We start from the raw sequence: 13,086 nt of genomic DNA, 5'->3' as shown, positions 1-13,086 counted from the left end.
CTGTTCAAGAAACACATAATTGAAAGGTAAAATAAACTTTGTTTAGTATAATTTAAAAAAAGTTAAACATAGGTCTACGACACCATGTATTCCCAGGCGGTCTCCCATCCAAGTACTAACCAGGCCCGACGTTGTTTAACTGCGGTGATCGGACGAGAACCGGTGTTGTCAACGTGGTATGGTCGTAGACATTCGGTTACTGAGTTGGGCGTTTTTTAATTAATAAAAAGACAATATAAAAGAAACAATAACACTGTACAAAGAAGCATAACACAATAGCGGCATGTACAAAAGCTTCAGGCCGCTTTGTTGCTAAGAAGCAAACGCGCACACAAGTGGACGCCCGCGTAGTACAGTGACGTTTGTACGGTCACCACAGCAGCAACATACAACAACAAACATGTCTTTGAACAACAACTTGTTTAACTTCAATGATCGGACGAGAACCGTTGTTTTCAAGGCAGTTTAGTTGAAAAACTTTCGATTAACTTCGGTTACAGTTTGAATTTATTTACTTATACTATCATCAACAGTATAAACACATTTTGTCAAAATGTAAACATTTAAAAAAGACTATATTTTAGGATTATTAAAAAGATAAACACAGGTGTACGACACCAGATATTCCCAGGCAACCTGGTACGGTTGTAGACATTCGGTTACTTGCGGTTCAAGATTATACCTTAGATAGATCTTATAGTTACTGTCATAAAAACATAATTGAAAGGTAAAATAAACTTTGTTTAGTATAATTTAAAAAAAAGTTAAACATAGGTCTACGACACCAGGTATTCCCAGGCGGTCTCCCATACAAGTACTAACCAGGCCCGACGTTGTTTAACTGCGGTGATCGGACGAGAACCGGTGTTTTCAACGTGGTATGGTTGAAGACATTCGGTTACTTGCGGTTCAAGATTATACCTTAGATAGATCTTATTGTTACTGTCATAAAAACATAATTGAAAGGTAAAACAAATTTTGTTTAGTATAATTTAAAAAAGTTAAACATAGGTCTACGACACCAGGTATTCCCAGGCGGTCTCCCATCCAAGTACTAACCAGGCCCGACGTTGTTTAACTGCGGTGATCGGACGAGAACCGGTGTTTTCAACGTGGTATGGTTGTAGACATTCGTTAACTTGCGGTTCAAGATTATAGAGATCTTATAGTTACTGTCTTAATCTCTACAAACACATATATCCTATAACCTAATACTTTTGGAATTTATTATAGAACATTTTCTAGGATTCAAATTAGCAGCTGCTGAAACCATGACTTTGGTATTTGCACACACTTCTGTTCAAGAAACACATAATTGAAAGGTAAAATAAACTTTGTTTAGTATAATTTAAAAAAAGTTAAACATAGGTCTACGACACCAGGTATTCCCAGGCGGTCTCCCATCCAAGTACTAACCAGGCCCGACGTTGTTTAACTGCGGTGATCGGACGAGAACCGGTGTTGTCAACGTGGTATGGTCGTAGACATTCGGTTACTGAGTTGGGCGTTTTTTAATTAATAAAAAGACAATATAAAAGAAACAATAACACTGTACAAAGAAGCATAACACAATAGCGGCATGTACAAAAGCTTCAGGCCGCTTTGTTGCTAAGAAGCAAACGCGCACACAAGTGGACGCCCGCGTAGTACAGTGACGTTTGTACGGTCACCACAGCAGCAACATACAACAACAAACATGTCTTTGAACAACAACTTGTTTAACTTCAATGATCGGACGAGAACCGTTGTTTTCAAGGCAGTTTAGTTGAAAAACTTTCGATTAACTTCGGTTACAGTTTGAATTTATTTACTTATACTATCATCAACAGTATAAACACATTTTGTCAAAATCTAAACATTTAAAAAAGACTATATTTTAGGATTATTAAAAAGATAAACACAGGTGTACGACACCAGATATTCCCAGGCAACCTGGTACGGTTGTAGACATTCGGTTACTTGCGGTTCAAGATTATACCTTAGATAGATCTTATAGTTACTGTCATAAAAACATAATTGAAAGGTAAAATAAATTTTGTTGAGTATAATTTTAAAAAAAGTTAAACATAGGTCTACGACACCAGGTATTCCCAGGCGGTCTCCCATCCAAGTACTAACCAGGCCCGACGTTGTTTAACTGCGGTGATCGGACGAGAACCGGTGTTGTCAACGTGGTATGGTCGTAGACATTCGGTTACTGAGTTGGGCGTTTTTTAATTAATAAAAAGACAATATAAAAGAAACAATAACACTGTACAAAGAAGCATAACACAATAGCGGCATGTACAAACGCTTCAGGCCGCTTTGTTGCTAAGAAGCAAACGCGCACACAAGTGGACGCCCGCGTAGTACAGTGACGTTTGTACGGTCACCACAGCAGCAACATACAACAACAAACATGTCTTTGAACAACAACTTGTTTAACTTCAATGATCGGACGAGAACCGTTGTTTTCAAGGCAGTTTAGTTGAAAAACTTTCGATTAACTTCGGTTACAGTTTGAATTTATTTACTTATACTATCATCAACAGTATAAACACATTTGTCAAAATCTAAACATTTAAAAAAGACTATATTTTAGGATTATTAAAAAGATAAACACAGGTGTACGACACCAGATATTCCCAGGCAACCTGGTACGGTTGTAGACATTCGGTTACTTGCGGTTCAAGATTATACCTTAGATAGATCTTATAGTTACTGTCATAAAAACATAATTGAAAGGTAAAATAAACTTTGTTTAGTATAATTTAAAAAAAAGTTAAACATAGGTCTACGACACCAGGTATTCCCAGGCGGTCTCCCATCCAAGTACTAACCAGGCCCGACGTTGTTTAACTGCGGTGATCGGACGAGAACCAGTGTTTTCAACGTGGTATGGTTGTAGACATTCGGTTACTTGCGGTTCAAGATTATACCTTAGATAGATCTTATTGTTACTGTCATAAAAACATAATTGAAAGGTAAAACAAATTTTGTTTAGTATAATTTAAAATAGTTAAACATAGGTCTACGACACCAGGTATTCCCAGGCGGTCTCCCATCCAAGTACTAACCAGGCCCGACGTTGTTTAACTGCGGTGATCGGACGAGAACCGGTGTTTTCAACGTGGTATGGTTGTAGACATTCGCTAACTTGCGGTTCAAGATTATAGAGATCTTATAGTCACTGTCTTAATCTCTACAAACACATATATCCTATAACCTAATACTTTTGGAATTTATTATAGAACATTTTCTAGGATTCAAATTAGCAGCTGCTGAAACCATGACTTTGGTATTTGCACACACTTCTGTTCAAGAAACACATAATTGAAAGGTAAAATAAACTTTGTTTAGTATAATTTAAAAAAAGTTAAACATAGGTCTACGACACCAGGTATTCCCAGGCGGTCTCCCATCCAAGTACTAACCAGGCCCGACGTTGTTTAACTGCGGTAATCGGACGAGAACCGGTGTTGTCAACGTGGTATGGTCGTAGACATTCGGTTACTGAGTTGGGCGTTTTTTAATTAATAAAAAGACAATATAAAAGAAACAATAACACTGTACAAAGAAGCATAACACAATAGCGGCATGTACAAAAGCTTCAGGCCGCTTTGTTGCTAAGAAGCTAACGCGCACACAAGTGGACGCCCGCGTAGTACAGTGACGTTTGTACGGTCACCACAGCAGCAACATACAACAACAAACATGTCTTTGAACAACAACTTGTTTAACTTCAATGATCGGACGAGAACCGTTGTTTTCAAGGCAGTTTAGTTGAAAAACTTTCGATTAACTTCGGTTACAGTTTGAATTTATTTACTTATACTATCATCAACAGTATAAACACATTTTGTCAAAATCTAAACATTTAAAAAAGACTATATTTTAGGATTATTAAAAAGATAAACACAGGTGTACGACACCAGATATTCCCAGGCAACCTGGTACGGTTGTAGACATTCGGTTACTTGCGGTTCAAGATTATACCTTAGATAGATCTTATAGTTACTGTCATAAAAACATAATTGAAAGGTAAAATAAACTTTGTTTAGTATAATTTAAAAAAAAGTTAAACATAGGTCTACGACACCAGGTATTCCCAGGTGGTCTCCCATCCAAGTACTAACCAGGCCCGACGTTGTTTAACTGCGGTGATCGGACGAGAACCGGTGTTGTCAACGTGGTATGGTCGTAGACATTCGGTTACTGAGTTGGGCGTTTTTTAATTAATAAAAAGACAATATAAAAGAAACAATAACACTGTACAAAGAAGCATAACACAATAGCGGCATGTACAAACGCTTCAGGCCGCTTTGTTGCTAAGAAGCAAACGCGCACACAAGCGGACGCCCGCGTAGTACAGTGACGTTTGTACGGTCACCACAGCAGCAACATACAACAACAAACATGTCTTTGAACAACAACTTGTTTAACTTCAATGATCGGACGAGAACCGTTGTTTTCAAGGCAGTTTAGTTGAAAAACTTTCGATTAACTTCGGTTACAGTTTGAATTTATTTACTTATACTATCATCAACAGTATAAACACATTTGTCAAAATCTAAACATTTAAAAAAGACTATATTTTAGGATTATTAAAAAGATAAACACAGGTGTACGACACCAGATATTCCCAGGCAACCTGGTACGGTTGTAGACATTCGGTTACTTGCGGTTCAAGATTATACCTTAGATAGATCTTATAGTTACTGTCATAAAAACATAATTGAAAGGTAAAATAAACTTTGTTTAGTATAATTTAAAAAAAAGTTAAACATAGGTCTACGACACCAGGTATTCCCAGGCGGTCTCCCATCCAAGTACTAACCAGGCCCGACGTTGTTTAACTGCGGTGATCGGACGAGAACCAGTGTTTTCAACGTGGTATGGTTGTAGACATTCGGTTACTTGCGGTTCAAGATTATACCTTAGATAGATCTTATTGTTACTGTCATAAAAACATAATTGAAAGGTAAAACAAATTTTGTTTAGTATAATTTAAAATAGTTAAACATAGGTCTACGACACCAGGTATTCCCAGGCGGTCTCCCATCCAAGTACTAACCAGGCCCGACGTTGTTTAACTGCGGTGATCGGACGAGAACCGGTGTTTTCAACGTGGTATGGTTGTAGACATTCGCTAACTTGCGGTTCAAGATTATAGAGATCTTATAGTCACTGTCTTAATCTCTACAAACACATATATCCTATAACCTAATACTTTTGGAATTTATTATAGAACATTTTCTAGGATTCAAATTAGCAGCTGCTGAAACCATGACTTTGGTATTTGCACACACTTCTGTTCAAGAAACACATAATTGAAAGGTAAAATAAACTTTGTTTAGTATAATTTAAAAAAAGTTAAACATAGGTCTACGACACCAGGTATTCCCAGGCGGTCTCCCATCCAAGTACTAACCAGGCCCGACGTTGTTTAACTGCGGTAATCGGACGAGAACCGGTGTTGTCAACGTGGTATGGTCGTAGACATTCGGTTACTGAGTTGGGCGTTTTTTAATTAATAAAAAGACAATATAAAAGAAACAATAACACTGTACAAAGAAGCATAACACAATAGCGGCATGTACAAAAGCTTCAGGCCGCTTTGTTGCTAAGAAGCTAACGCGCACACAAGTGGACGCCCGCGTAGTACAGTGACGTTTGTACGGTCACCACAGCAGCAACATACAACAACAAACATGTCTTTGAACAACAACTTGTTTAACTTCAATGATCGGACGAGAACCGTTGTTTTCAAGGCAGTTTAGTTGAAAAACTTTCGATTAACTTCGGTTACAGTTTGAATTTATTTACTTATACTATCATCAACAGTATAAACACATTTTGTCAAAATCTAAACATTTAAAAAAGACTATATTTTAGGATTATTAAAAAGATAAACACAGGTGTACGACACCAGATATTCCCAGGCAACCTGGTACGGTTGTAGACATTCGGTTACTTGCGGTTCAAGATTATACCTTAGATAGATCTTATAGTTACTGTCATAAAAACATAATTGAAAGGTAAAATAAACTTTGTTTAGTATAATTTAAAAAAAAGTTAAACATAGGTCTACGACACCAGGTATTCCCAGGTGGTCTCCCATCCAAGTACTAACCAGGCCCGACGTTGTTTAACTGCGGTGATCGGACGAGAACCGGTGTTGTCAACGTGGTATGGTCGTAGACATTCGGTTACTGAGTTGGGCGTTTTTTAATTAATAAAAAGACAATATAAAAGAAACAATAACACTGTACAAAGAAGCATAACACAATAGCGGCATGTACAAACGCTTCAGGCCGCTTTGTTGCTAAGAAGCAAACGCGCACACAAGTGGACGCCCGCGTAGTACAGTGACGTTTGTACGGTCACCACAGCAGCAACATACAACAACAAACATGTCTTTGAACAACAACTTGTTTAACTTCAATGATCGGACGAGAACCGTTGTTTTCAAGGCAGTTTAGTTGAAAAACTTTCGATTAACTTCGGTTACAGTTTGAATTTATTTACTTATACTATCATCAACAGTATAAACACATTTGTCAAAATCTAAACATTTAAAAAAGACTATATTTTAGGATTATTAAAAAGATAAACACAGGTGTACGACACCAGATATTCCCAGGCAACCTGGTACGGTTGTAGACATTCGGTTACTTGCGGTTCAAGATTATACCTTAGATAGATCTTATAGTTACTGTCATAAAAACATAATTGAAAGGTAAAATAAACTTTGTTTAGTATAATTTAAAAAAAAGTTAAACATAGGTCTACGACACCAGGTATTCCCAGGCGGTCTCCCATCCAAGTACTAACCAGGCCCGACGTTGTTTAACTGCGGTGATCGGACGAGAACCAGTGTTTTCAACGTGGTATGGTTGTAGACATTCAGTTACTTGCGGTTCAAGATTATACCTTAGATAGATCTTATTGTTACTGTCATAAAAACATAATTGAAAGGTAAAACAAATTTTGTTTAGTATAATTTAAAATAGTTAAACATAGGTCTACGACACCAGGTATTCCCAGGCGGTCTCCCATCCAAGTACTAACCAGGCCCGACGTTGTTTAACTGCGGTGATCGGACGAGAACCGGTGTTTTCAACGTGGTATGGTTGTAGACATTCGCTAACTTGCGGTTCAAGATTATAGAGATCTTATAGTCACTGTCTTAATCTCTACAAACACATATATCCTATAACCTAATACTTTTGGAATTTATTATAGAACATTTTCTAGGATTCAAATTAGCAGCTGCTGAAACCATGACTTTGGTATTTGCACACACTTCTGTTCAAGAAACACATAATTGAAAGGTAAAATAAACTTTGTTTAGTATAATTTAAAAAAAGTTAAACATAGGTCTACGACACCAGGTATTCCCAGGCGGTCTCCCATCCAAGTACTAACCAGGCCCGACGTTGTTTAACTGCGGTAATCGGACGAGAACCGGTGTTGTCAACGTGGTATGGTCGTAGACATTCGGTTACTGAGTTGGGCGTTTTTTAATTAATAAAAAGACAATATAAAAGAAACAATAACACTGTACAAAGAAGCATAACACAATAGCGGCATGTACAAAAGCTTCAGGCCGCTTTGTTGCTAAGAAGCTAACGCGCACACAAGTGGACGCCCGCGTAGTACAGTGACGTTTGTACGGTCACCACAGCAGCAACATACAACAACAAACATGTCTTTGAACAACAACTTGTTTAACTTCAATGATCGGACGAGAACCGTTGTTTTCAAGGCAGTTTAGTTGAAAAACTTTCGATTAACTTCGGTTACAGTTTGAATTTATTTACTTATACTATCATCAACAGTATAAACACATTTTGTCAAAATCTAAACATTTAAAAAAGACTATATTTTAGGATTATTAAAAAGATAAACACAGGTGTACGACACCAGATATTCCCAGGCAACCTGGTACGGTTGTAGACATTCGGTTACTTGCGGTTCAAGATTATACCTTAGATAGATCTTATAGTTACTGTCATAAAAACATAATTGAAAGGTAAAATAAACTTTGTTTAGTATAATTTAAAAAAAAGTTAAACATAGGTCTACGACACCAGGTATTCCCAGGTGGTCTCCCATCCAAGTACTAACCAGGCCCGACGTTGTTTAACTGCGGTGATCGGACGAGAACCGGTGTTGTCAACGTGGTATGGTCGTAGACATTCGGTTACTGAGTTGGGCGTTTTTTAATTAATAAAAAGACAATATAAAAGAAACAATAACACTGTACAAAGAAGCATAACACAATAGCGGCATGTACAAACGCTTCAGGCCGCTTTGTTGCTAAGAAGCAAACGCGCACACAAGTGGACGCCCGCGTAGTACAGTGACGTTTGTACGGTCACCACAGCAGCAACATACAACAACAAACATGTCTTTGAACAACAACTTGTTTAACTTCAATGATCGGACGAGAACCGTTGTTTTCAAGGCAGTTTAGTTGAAAAACTTTCGATTAACTTCGGTTACAGTTTGAATTTATTTACTTATACTATCATCAACAGTATAAACACATTTGTCAAAATCTAAACATTTAAAAAAGACTATATTTTAGGATTATTAAAAAGATAAACACAGGTGTACGACACCAGATATTCCCAGGCAACCTGGTACGGTTGTAGACATTCGGTTACTTGCGGTTCAAGATTATACCTTAGATAGATCTTATAGTTACTGTCATAAAAACATAATTGAAAGGTAAAATAAACTTTGTTTAGTATAATTTAAAAAAAAGTTAAACATAGGTCTACGACACCAGGTATTCCCAGGCGGTCTCCCATCCAAGTACTAACCAGGCCCGACGTTGTTTAACTGCGGTGATCGGACGAGAACCAGTGTTTTCAACGTGGTATGGTTGTAGACATTCAGTTACTTGCGGTTCAAGATTATACCTTAGATAGATCTTATTGTTACTGTCATAAAAACATAATTGAAAGGTAAAACAAATTTTGTTTAGTATAATTTAAAATAGTTAAACATAGGTCTACGACACCAGGTATTCCCAGGCGGTCTCCCATCCAAGTACTAACCAGGCCCGACGTTGTTTAACTGCGGTGATCGGACGAGAACCGGTGTTTTCAACGTGGTATGGTTGTAGACATTCGCTAACTTGCGGTTCAAGATTATAGAGATCTTATAGTCACTGTCTTAATCTCTACAAACACATATATCCTATAACCTAATACTTTTGGAATTTATTATAGAACATTTTCTAGGATTCAAATTAGCAGCTGCTGAAACCATGACTTTGGTATTTGCACACACTTCTGTTCAAGAAACACATAATTGAAAGGTAAAATAAACTTTGTTTAGTATAATTTAAAAAAAGTTAAACATAGGTCTACGACACCATGTATTCCCAGGCGGTCTCCCATCCAAGTACTAACCAGGCCCGACGTTGTTTAACTGCGGTGATCGGACGAGAACCGGTGTTGTCAACGTGGTATGGTCGTAGACATTCGGTTACTGAGTTGGGCGTTTTTTAATTAATAAAAAGACAATATAAAAGAAACAATAACACTGTACAAAGAAGCATAACACAATAGCGGCATGTACAAAAGCTTCAGGCCGCTTTGTTGCTAAGAAGCAAACGCGCACACAAGTGGACGCCCGCGTAGTACAGTGACGTTTGTACGGTCACCACAGCAGCAACATACAACAACAAACATGTCTTTGAACAACAACTTGTTTAACTTCAATGATCGGACGAGAACCGTTGTTTTCAAGGCAGTTTAGTTGAAAAACTTTCGATTAACTTCGGTTACAGTTTGAATTTATTTACTTATACTATCATCAACAGTATAAACACATTTTGTCAAAATGTAAACATTTAAAAAAGACTATATTTTAGGATTATTAAAAAGATAAACACAGGTGTACGACACCAGATATTCCCAGGCAACCTGGTACGGTTGTAGACATTCGGTTACTTGCGGTTCAAGATTATACCTTAGATAGATCTTATAGTTACTGTCATAAAAACATAATTGAAAGGTAAAATAAACTTTGTTTAGTATAATTTAAAAAAAAGTTAAACATAGGTCTACGACACCAGGTATTCCCAGGCGGTCTCCCATACAAGTACTAACCAGGCCCGACGTTGTTTAACTGCGGTGATCGGACGAGAACCGGTGTTTTCAACGTGGTATGGTTGAAGACATTCGGTTACTTGCGGTTCAAGATTATACCTTAGATAGATCTTATTGTTACTGTCATAAAAACATAATTGAAAGGTAAAACAAATTTTGTTTAGTATAATTTAAAAAAGTTAAACATAGGTCTACGACACCAGGTATTCCCAGGCGGTCTCCCATCCAAGTACTAACCAGGCCCGACGTTGTTTAACTGCGGTGATCGGACGAGAACCGGTGTTTTCAACGTGGTATGGTTGTAGACATTCGTTAACTTGCGGTTCAAGATTATAGAGATCTTATAGTTACTGTCTTAATCTCTACAAACACATATATCCTATAACCTAATACTTTTGGAATTTATTATAGAACATTTTCTAGGATTCAAATTAGCAGCTGCTGAAACCATGACTTTGGTATTTGCACACACTTCTGTTCAAGAAACACATAATTGAAAGGTAAAATAAACTTTGTTTAGTATAATTTAAAAAAAGTTAAACATAGGTCTACGACACCAGGTATTCCCAGGCGGTCTCCCATCCAAGTACTAACCAGGCCCGACGTTGTTTAACTGCGGTGATCGGACGAGAACCGGTGTTGTCAACGTGGTATGGTCGTAGACATTCGGTTACTGAGTTGGGCGTTTTTTAATTAATAAAAAGACAATATAAAAGAAACAATAACACTGTACAAAGAAGCATAACACAATAGCGGCATGTACAAAAGCTTCAGGCCGCTTTGTTGCTAAGAAGCAAACGCGCACACAAGTGGACGCCCGCGTAGTACAGTGACGTTTGTACAGTCACCACAGCAGCAACATACAACAACAAACATGTCTTTGAACAACAACTTGTTTAACTTCAATGATCGGACGAGAACCGTTGTTTTCAAGGCAGTTTAGTTGAAAAACTTTCGATTAACTTCGGTTACAGTTTGAATTTATTTACTTATACTATCATCAACAGTATAAACACATTTTGTCAAAATCTAAACATTTAAAAAAGACTATATTTTAGGATTATTAAAAAGATAAACACAGGTGTACGACACCAGATATTCCCAGGCAACCTGGTACGGTTGTAGACATTCGGTTACTTGCGGTTCAAGATTATACCTTAGATAGATCTTATAGTTACTGTCATAAAAACATAATTGAAAGGTAAAATAAACTTTGTTTAGTATAATTTAAAAAAAAGTTAAACATAGGTCTACGACACCAGGTATTCCCAGGCGGTCTCCCATCCAAGTACTAACCAGGCCCGACGTTGTTTAACTGCGGTGATCGGACGAGAACCGGTGTTGTCAACGTGGTATGGTCGTAGACATTCGGTTACTGAGTTGGGCGTTTTTTAATTAATAAAAAGACAATATAAAAGAAACAATAACACTGTACAAAGAAGCATAACACAATAGCGGCATGTACAAACGCTTCAGGCCGCTTTGTTGCTAAGAAGCAAACGCGCACACAAGTGGACGCCCGCGTAGTACAGTGACGTTTGTACGGTCACCACAGCAGCAACATACAACAACAAACATGTCTTTGAACAACAACTTGTTTAACTTCAATGATCGGACGAGAACCGTTGTTTTCAAGGCAGTTTAGTTGAAAAACTTTCGATTAACTTCGGTTACAGTTTGAATTTATTTACTTATACTATCATCAACAGTATAAACACATTTGTCAAAATCTAAACATTTAAAAAAGACTATATTTTAGGATTATTAAAAAGATAAACACAGGTGTACGACACCAGATATTCCCAGGCAACCTGGTACGGTTGTAGACATTCGGTTACTTGCGGTTCAAGATTATACCTTAGATAGATCTTATAGTTACTGTCATAAAAACATAATTGAAAGGTAAAATAAACTTTGTTTAGTATAATTTAAAAAAAAGTTAAACATAGGTCTACGACACCAGGTATTCCCAGGCGGTCTCCCATCCAAGTACTAACCAGGCCCGACGTTGTTTAACTGCGGTGATCGGACGAGAACCAGTGTTTTCAACGTGGTATGGTTGTAGACATTCGGTTACTTGCGGTTCAAGATTATACCTTAGATAGATCTTATTGTTACTGTCATAAAAACATAATTGAAAGGTAAAACAAATTTTGTTTAGTATAATTTAAAATAGTTAAACATAGGTCTACGACACCAGGTATTCCCAGGCGGTCTCCCATCCAAGTACTAACCAGGCCCGACGTTGTTTAACTGCGGTGATCGGACGAGAACCGGTGTTTTCAACGTGGTATGGTTGTAGACATTCGCTAACTTGCGGTTCAAGATTATAGAGATCTTATAGTCACTGTCTTAATCTCTACAAACACATATATCCTATAACCTAATACTTTTGGAATTTATTATAGAACATTTTCTAGGATTCAAATTAGCAGCTGCTGAAACCATGACTTTGGTATTTGCACACACTTCTGTTCAAGAAACACATAATTGAAAGGTAAAATAAACTTTGTTTAGTATAATTTAAAAAAAGTTAAACATAGGTCTACGACACCAGGTATTCCCAGGCGGTCTCCCATCCAAGTACTAACCAGGCCCGACGTTGTTTAACTGCGGTAATCGGACGAGAACCGGTGTTGTCAACGTGGTATGGTCGTAGACATTCGGTTACTGAGTTGGGCGTTTTTTAATTAATAAAAAGACAATATAAAAGAAACAATAACACTGTACAAAGAAGCATAACACAATAGCGGCATGTACAAAAGCTTCAGGCCGCTTTGTTGCTAAGAAGCTAACGCGCACACAAGTGGACGCCCGCGTAGTACAGTGACGTTTGTACGGTCACCACAGCAGCAACATACAACAACAAACATGTCTTTGAACAACAACTTGTTTAACTTCAATGATCGGACGAGAACCGTTGTTTTCAAGGCAGTTTAGTTGAAAAACTTTCGATTAACTTCGGTTACAGTTTGAATTT

The 13,086-nt window shown here is 37.4% G+C and overlaps 27 non-coding genes across 27 annotated transcripts; all 27 read right to left on the bottom strand.

Moving 5' to 3' along the window:
• Positions 1 to 71: 71 nt before the first annotated feature.
• Positions 72 to 190, bottom strand: LOC144846575 (5S ribosomal RNA). Its single transcript, XR_013613188.1, has one exon. It is a non-coding gene; the product is annotated as a 5S ribosomal RNA (ribosomal RNA).
• Positions 191 to 773: 583 nt separating this feature from the next.
• On the bottom strand, positions 774 to 892 carry LOC144846642 (5S ribosomal RNA). The gene has a single exon (XR_013613253.1). It is a non-coding gene; the product is annotated as a 5S ribosomal RNA (ribosomal RNA).
• Positions 893 to 1,010: 118 nt separating this feature from the next.
• LOC144846252 (5S ribosomal RNA) lies at positions 1,011 to 1,129 on the bottom strand. Its single transcript, XR_013612876.1, has one exon. It is a non-coding gene; the product is annotated as a 5S ribosomal RNA (ribosomal RNA).
• Positions 1,130 to 1,367: 238 nt separating this feature from the next.
• Positions 1,368 to 1,486, bottom strand: LOC144846961 (5S ribosomal RNA). The gene has a single exon (XR_013613539.1). It is a non-coding gene; the product is annotated as a 5S ribosomal RNA (ribosomal RNA).
• A 583-nt stretch (positions 1,487 to 2,069) lies between these two features.
• On the bottom strand, positions 2,070 to 2,188 carry LOC144846959 (5S ribosomal RNA). Its single transcript, XR_013613537.1, has one exon. It is a non-coding gene; the product is annotated as a 5S ribosomal RNA (ribosomal RNA).
• A 582-nt stretch (positions 2,189 to 2,770) lies between these two features.
• Positions 2,771 to 2,889, bottom strand: LOC144846535 (5S ribosomal RNA). The gene has a single exon (XR_013613149.1). It is a non-coding gene; the product is annotated as a 5S ribosomal RNA (ribosomal RNA).
• Positions 2,890 to 3,007: 118 nt separating this feature from the next.
• LOC144846251 (5S ribosomal RNA) lies at positions 3,008 to 3,126 on the bottom strand. Its single transcript, XR_013612875.1, has one exon. It is a non-coding gene; the product is annotated as a 5S ribosomal RNA (ribosomal RNA).
• A 238-nt stretch (positions 3,127 to 3,364) lies between these two features.
• Positions 3,365 to 3,483, bottom strand: LOC144846460 (5S ribosomal RNA). The gene has a single exon (XR_013613078.1). It is a non-coding gene; the product is annotated as a 5S ribosomal RNA (ribosomal RNA).
• Positions 3,484 to 4,066: 583 nt separating this feature from the next.
• On the bottom strand, positions 4,067 to 4,185 carry LOC144846710 (5S ribosomal RNA). The gene has a single exon (XR_013613298.1). It is a non-coding gene; the product is annotated as a 5S ribosomal RNA (ribosomal RNA).
• Positions 4,186 to 4,767: 582 nt separating this feature from the next.
• On the bottom strand, positions 4,768 to 4,886 carry LOC144846532 (5S ribosomal RNA). Its single transcript, XR_013613147.1, has one exon. It is a non-coding gene; the product is annotated as a 5S ribosomal RNA (ribosomal RNA).
• A 118-nt stretch (positions 4,887 to 5,004) lies between these two features.
• Positions 5,005 to 5,123, bottom strand: LOC144846250 (5S ribosomal RNA). Its single transcript, XR_013612874.1, has one exon. It is a non-coding gene; the product is annotated as a 5S ribosomal RNA (ribosomal RNA).
• A 238-nt stretch (positions 5,124 to 5,361) lies between these two features.
• On the bottom strand, positions 5,362 to 5,480 carry LOC144846459 (5S ribosomal RNA). The gene has a single exon (XR_013613077.1). It is a non-coding gene; the product is annotated as a 5S ribosomal RNA (ribosomal RNA).
• Positions 5,481 to 6,063: 583 nt separating this feature from the next.
• On the bottom strand, positions 6,064 to 6,182 carry LOC144846709 (5S ribosomal RNA). Its single transcript, XR_013613297.1, has one exon. It is a non-coding gene; the product is annotated as a 5S ribosomal RNA (ribosomal RNA).
• A 582-nt stretch (positions 6,183 to 6,764) lies between these two features.
• LOC144846531 (5S ribosomal RNA) lies at positions 6,765 to 6,883 on the bottom strand. Its single transcript, XR_013613146.1, has one exon. It is a non-coding gene; the product is annotated as a 5S ribosomal RNA (ribosomal RNA).
• A 118-nt stretch (positions 6,884 to 7,001) lies between these two features.
• On the bottom strand, positions 7,002 to 7,120 carry LOC144846249 (5S ribosomal RNA). The gene has a single exon (XR_013612873.1). It is a non-coding gene; the product is annotated as a 5S ribosomal RNA (ribosomal RNA).
• A 238-nt stretch (positions 7,121 to 7,358) lies between these two features.
• On the bottom strand, positions 7,359 to 7,477 carry LOC144846458 (5S ribosomal RNA). Its single transcript, XR_013613076.1, has one exon. It is a non-coding gene; the product is annotated as a 5S ribosomal RNA (ribosomal RNA).
• Positions 7,478 to 8,060: 583 nt separating this feature from the next.
• LOC144846707 (5S ribosomal RNA) lies at positions 8,061 to 8,179 on the bottom strand. The gene has a single exon (XR_013613296.1). It is a non-coding gene; the product is annotated as a 5S ribosomal RNA (ribosomal RNA).
• A 582-nt stretch (positions 8,180 to 8,761) lies between these two features.
• Positions 8,762 to 8,880, bottom strand: LOC144846530 (5S ribosomal RNA). Its single transcript, XR_013613145.1, has one exon. It is a non-coding gene; the product is annotated as a 5S ribosomal RNA (ribosomal RNA).
• A 118-nt stretch (positions 8,881 to 8,998) lies between these two features.
• Positions 8,999 to 9,117, bottom strand: LOC144846248 (5S ribosomal RNA). The gene has a single exon (XR_013612872.1). It is a non-coding gene; the product is annotated as a 5S ribosomal RNA (ribosomal RNA).
• Positions 9,118 to 9,355: 238 nt separating this feature from the next.
• LOC144846574 (5S ribosomal RNA) lies at positions 9,356 to 9,474 on the bottom strand. The gene has a single exon (XR_013613187.1). It is a non-coding gene; the product is annotated as a 5S ribosomal RNA (ribosomal RNA).
• Positions 9,475 to 10,057: 583 nt separating this feature from the next.
• LOC144846641 (5S ribosomal RNA) lies at positions 10,058 to 10,176 on the bottom strand. Its single transcript, XR_013613252.1, has one exon. It is a non-coding gene; the product is annotated as a 5S ribosomal RNA (ribosomal RNA).
• A 118-nt stretch (positions 10,177 to 10,294) lies between these two features.
• LOC144846247 (5S ribosomal RNA) lies at positions 10,295 to 10,413 on the bottom strand. The gene has a single exon (XR_013612871.1). It is a non-coding gene; the product is annotated as a 5S ribosomal RNA (ribosomal RNA).
• Positions 10,414 to 10,651: 238 nt separating this feature from the next.
• Positions 10,652 to 10,770, bottom strand: LOC144846958 (5S ribosomal RNA). Its single transcript, XR_013613536.1, has one exon. It is a non-coding gene; the product is annotated as a 5S ribosomal RNA (ribosomal RNA).
• Positions 10,771 to 11,353: 583 nt separating this feature from the next.
• LOC144846957 (5S ribosomal RNA) lies at positions 11,354 to 11,472 on the bottom strand. Its single transcript, XR_013613535.1, has one exon. It is a non-coding gene; the product is annotated as a 5S ribosomal RNA (ribosomal RNA).
• A 582-nt stretch (positions 11,473 to 12,054) lies between these two features.
• On the bottom strand, positions 12,055 to 12,173 carry LOC144846529 (5S ribosomal RNA). Its single transcript, XR_013613144.1, has one exon. It is a non-coding gene; the product is annotated as a 5S ribosomal RNA (ribosomal RNA).
• A 118-nt stretch (positions 12,174 to 12,291) lies between these two features.
• On the bottom strand, positions 12,292 to 12,410 carry LOC144846245 (5S ribosomal RNA). The gene has a single exon (XR_013612870.1). It is a non-coding gene; the product is annotated as a 5S ribosomal RNA (ribosomal RNA).
• Positions 12,411 to 12,648: 238 nt separating this feature from the next.
• LOC144846457 (5S ribosomal RNA) lies at positions 12,649 to 12,767 on the bottom strand. Its single transcript, XR_013613075.1, has one exon. It is a non-coding gene; the product is annotated as a 5S ribosomal RNA (ribosomal RNA).
• Positions 12,768 to 13,086: the final 319 nt, after the last annotated feature.

Source organism: Antedon bifida, chromosome 6 (assembly GCF_963402885.1).
Source record: "Antedon bifida chromosome 6, ecAntBifi1.1, whole genome shotgun sequence".
NCBI classification, from domain to species: Eukaryota; Metazoa; Echinodermata; class Crinoidea; order Comatulida; family Antedonidae; genus Antedon; species Antedon bifida.
The sequence above is the reverse complement of the archived record's forward strand: the minus strand, read 5'-3'. Positions and strand labels throughout refer to the sequence as shown.